This window comes from Meles meles, chromosome 2 (genome assembly GCF_922984935.1).
Source record: "Meles meles chromosome 2, mMelMel3.1 paternal haplotype, whole genome shotgun sequence".
NCBI classification, from domain to species: Eukaryota; Metazoa; Chordata; class Mammalia; order Carnivora; family Mustelidae; genus Meles; species Meles meles.
The window spans coordinates 42,225,062-42,230,091 of NC_060067.1; the positions used below are offsets into that span (position 1 = coordinate 42,225,062).

General features: G+C 37.2%; 1 pseudogene; it reads right to left on the bottom strand.

The window, feature by feature from the left end:
* Window positions 1-895: 895 nt before the first annotated feature.
* On the bottom strand, window positions 896-2,388 carry LOC123936824 (annotated as a pseudogene).
* Between the last annotated feature and the right edge of the window lie 2,642 nt (window positions 2,389-5,030).

Consider the following 5,030-nt stretch of genomic DNA (forward strand, 5'->3'; position numbering starts at 1 on the left):
TTTTAAGTTTCAATTATTCTGAACAATAATGGGTGCATAATAAACATTTACTTATTTCAGTGACTACATTCCCATATTCTTACTATAATTGTTTTTAAACAATAAATATTTATTGGATACTATATTCTAGATACTACTCTATGTATATAAAAATGAAGTAGACTTGATTTTCTTCTTCTTTTTTAAATTATGCTACTTATTATTATTTTACGATCTATTTTAAAAATGCCGTCATAGTTGCCTTAACTTTTCTATAAGAACTTTATAACAAAGCAGCTCTACCTGTAGCATCTGTCCTTTTTACTACTGAGTGGGGCAAAATGATCAATAAAATGTAAAATGCAGCATACCCAGTCATGTAATCTAAAAAATTTTCCTGATAACTTATTGCGAATTACACTTGACAGCTCACTACAACAATGGAAAACTAGCCCCTTGTTGGTTCACATACTCCATGAGAACCAAACTGAAATCATCACGTTTTTTTGTTTTGTTTTGTTTTATTAAAATATAATGCATTATTTGTTTCAGGGGTACAAGTCTGTTAATCATCAGTCTTACACAATTCACAGCACACACCATAGCACAAACCCTCCTTAATGTCCATCCTGCAGCCACCCCATCCCTCCCAACCCCCTCCCATTCCGCAAGCCTCAGTTTGTTTCCTGAGATTAAGAGTCTCTTATGGTTTGTCTCCCTCCGTGGTTCCATAATGTTTGATTTTCCCCCCACTTCCCCCACAACACCCACCCTGCCTCTTAAATTCCTCATATCAGTGGGATCATGTAATAATTCTCTTTCTGTGATCAACTTATTTCGCTTAGCATACCAGGATATCTGGATAAAATTTTGCAGCTCTGCTCTGGCAGTAACTTTACCTTCTGAGTGAGTCAACTTAGGACTCTGCTTTGTCCTGCTCCTTGAGGTTTCTCATTCTTAGGCAGGTAGTCAGGCAGTTCTGTGGTCTCTTCTACTTCCTCATGTGTGTCTGGGAATGGGACCAGCATCTCTTCTCCACTTTAATTTTTCACAACTTGCTGAGCCTTCATAACCTGGGTTGGTGTTATTGCTGATGCAAAGCCCCTGCTTTCAAATCTGAATGGATCCATACCGTGAACTTTGAACAGCCATTTGAAAACTGAAGCTAATAGCACCTTTAATTTTTTTTTTCTTCAAATGTATTTAAATTCTATTCAGTTAAAATATAGTGTAGTACTGGTTTCAGGAGCATAATTTAGTGATTCATCACTTACATATAACACCCAGTGCTCAGTACAGCAAGTGCCCTCATTAATACCCATACCCATTTAGCTCATCCCCCGCCCGCACCCCCTCCAGCAACCCTGTTTGGTCTCCATTGTTAAGAGTCTCTTATGGTTTGCTTCCCCCTCTTTTTTCTTTTTTCCTTCCCCTGTGTTCATCCGTTTTGCTTTTTAAATTCCAAATAAGTGAAATCATATGGTATTAATCTTTCTCTGACTGACTTATTTTGCTCAGCATCATACCCTCTAGTTCCATCCACATTGTTGCAAATGGAAAGATTTCATTCTTTTTGATGGTGGAATAGCATCCTATATATACATATATATATATATATATATATACACACACACACACATGTCATATATATACACATACATATATAGGATGCTATACATAACATTCTATATATATATTTACATAGAATGTTCATATATATATATATATGATCTTTATCCATTCATTAGTTTGTGGACACTTGGGCTGGCTCACTCCGTAGTTTGGCTGCTATTGATAATGCTGATATAAACATTGGGGTGCATTCTGGGCTTGAGAAAAATATAGAAGAAACCAGAAAGAATCTTATTGCAGCGGTAAAAGACCTCAAAAACACAGAGATAAACACCTTTAATTTCTAACAAATCCTCTTCACAGAGATTTTTCTGATATATATCACCAATACCATCTATGTGCAAAAACCACTGTTTTGGAATGTTTGTAGTGTAGGTCCCAGAAAAATCCAAATTTTCTTTCTATATGAATTCATTTCCCTGAAACTATCACCATCTGCCATATTGGAAGAATGAAGGATCCCATAAATTTCAGAAGCCAGCAGTTTTGTTTCTTTTGGAGTTGTAGTCTTCTCTACAACATTTTGCAAGCTTAACATCATCCCCAGTTCTCCTTTCATCTTTGTTAGCACAGCATTCTGCCAAGTAATGAAGAATGAGCAAAACTAAGTGGACAGGGTCACTGAAATGGCCCAGAAATAAAATAAGGTCAGGCAGACACCCCTGACCCTAGACAATGGCTCCTCTATTTAATGGGATCGACCACTAGATCCCATAGCTAGGTAACTACTGAGAAAACATTAAGTTTTTCATTCATGGTGGAAGAGGAATAATTCATCTATGCCATACAAAGGTGAAATCTTCTTAAATATGCACCAGAGATTAAGGAGTCCAAAGCCTGCCCCACCATCAGGGTCACACCAAGGAATGACATAGGGGGACCCAGGAGGCACAGAGTGGGTCCCTCCATTTGGAGCTGTGTCTCAGCAATGGCAAATGAGCAGGCTAGGAGAAAAAGAGGAAGGACATTGGTGGGGAAAGGCTCTATAGAGTCTCCCCCATGACTCTGCAGCATCTTTCAGTTTTTGACTACTTTCTTATTGGGCATGTAGACTTGTGGAAATTTTCAAATAGTAAGGTATAGCAAAAAATATCTTTATTTGTTCCTTTTGACACATGGTTGTCTTAATTTTATTCTGTAACAATACATTTTTTTCTATCTCTATTTTAATTAATTTATTTTTTCAGCGTAACAGTATTCATTGTTTTTGCACAACACCCAGTGCTCCATGCAAAACGTGCCCTCCCTATTACTCACCACCTGTTCCCCCAACCTCCCACCCCTGACCCTTCAAAACAATACATTTTTGAGCGTTTTTGCTTTTATAGCTAGACTCATCTCTTTCTCTAAGTCATTTTCATGACATTCTTTTAAAAAATGGAAAAATTATTATATATATTAAAGAATTCCATTGAAAATGCAAGAATTTGGGGAACCTGTGTGGCTCAGTGGGTTAAAGCCTCTGCCTTCAGCTCAGGTCATGATTCCAGGGTCCTGGGATCAAGCCCCACATCAGGATCTCTGCTCAGCGGGGAGCCTGATTCCCCTTCTCTCTCTCTGCCTGCCTCTGCCTACTTGTGATCTCTGTTTGTCAAATAAATAAATAAAATATATTAAAAAAAGAAAATACAAGAATTTAATCTAAAGATGTAGTAAAAAATGGTTTGATCTCCAGCATTCTAGAGATTTCTTCTTTACATATATATGTAAAGAGAGAGAGAGAGAAATTGAGGTTGAAAAATTTTAATGCCTCCATTATGAACATTCATTATGACTCTTAAATAATCTTCTCTGCAGTTTGCAGACAACTGAATATATCCTGTATGACTTAAGGATTTAATATTTTTGAGGGACTGAGGGAATGAACAGGACACTTCTAATATAATTAAGTTTAAGATTATTCTTATAGACGTTGTCTTCATGGTCATGACATCTTGAAACCATGATCTTCAGGCATTGCTATCATAAAGATACCAAATTTTTAACTTCTGAACCAGATTGTCTCCTTTTTTTTTTTTTTCTAAAGATTTTATTTATTTATTTGACAGACAGAGAGATCACAAGTAGGCAGAGAGGCAGGCAGAGAGAGAGGAGGAAGCAGGCTCCCTGCAGAGCAGAGAGCCCGATGCGGGACTCCATCCCAGAACCCTGAGATCATGACCTGAGCCGAAGGCAGCGGCTTAATCCACTGAGCCACCCAGGCGCCCCCCAGATTGTCTCCTTAATCTGTCATTGAGAGAATCAAAAGTCTCACTGGTTTTTCTGACTCTTGTCATCCACTAATTTTCATACTTATGTTACTGCAGAAGATCTTTTCAAGAAAACTCCAATACAAAGAGCTTGGTGATTCTAACTTCAAAACTCACTTGAAAGTTCTTTGTTGGTTGGTTTTGTTTATGTATATGCATACATACAAACACACACACACATACACACACACACAGAGATACTTAGATAGATGATAGATGATAGATAGATAGATAGATAGAGATATCCCAGATAATTTAATGTACATATGGCCTTTCAAATTCTTTCCTTTGTTGACATGACCAAAGCTTCACTAAGATAAATAAATTTTAACTTTTCTTGCATGATTTCAAATATTTCTGCTGCTTTCCAGATCATGGGAAGAGGTGCCAATAGCTTCAAACATATCAGTGTTAGCAAGACAACAAATGTCTTCAGAGATTAAGGAACAATTAGCTCTTTTAAACTGACACCAACTGTTTCTACTGTTACTATTAATGTCACCACCACTACACTTCTAAATTACTAGTGTCTTTTTACACATTCTGTCTCAAACCGTTGGGGAATTATCACTGTCAGCAATATGTCTTACCTTTTTTTCCCCCTAGTTCTGATACTTTACAGACTAGTGCAAATTTCTGCAATTTCTATGTCCTCCTCCAAGTATTTTCTTCCTCAGCCCTGTCTGGCTCCTTTTTTTAATCCTCTAACTCCTCTTCAAAGACCTTGTGTTTTCTCTGATAAATTTAGAAAGACTCATGTCCTTAAGCAACTCATCATCTACCAGAGAAAACCCAGTGATAAACAAGCAAGCATAATATATGTTGCCCCTTGATATCACCCAAAGGGGAAGTTGTCACCTACCCAAGAAACCTGATTGTTTCCAGGGGCAAGAATGTGACAACTTGTTTATCTGGGCTCTCTGCCTTGATGTCATGCCTGACACATTAAACATTCTGAGAAATGAAAGAAGTATACAAATACTGTCCAGATTACAGAGAGTGGAAAAATCCTAAGAGGGCCATATCTGAGAATATTGAATCTGAGTCAAGGGCTGAGCAAACCTCAACAGAGAATCACCTAATAATTGTTCAAACTAAAAGTTTGAACAGAGTATTAGAGTGCTAATCATACTCTAAGCAAATATATAATTGTTCTAAGCTTTATATCTG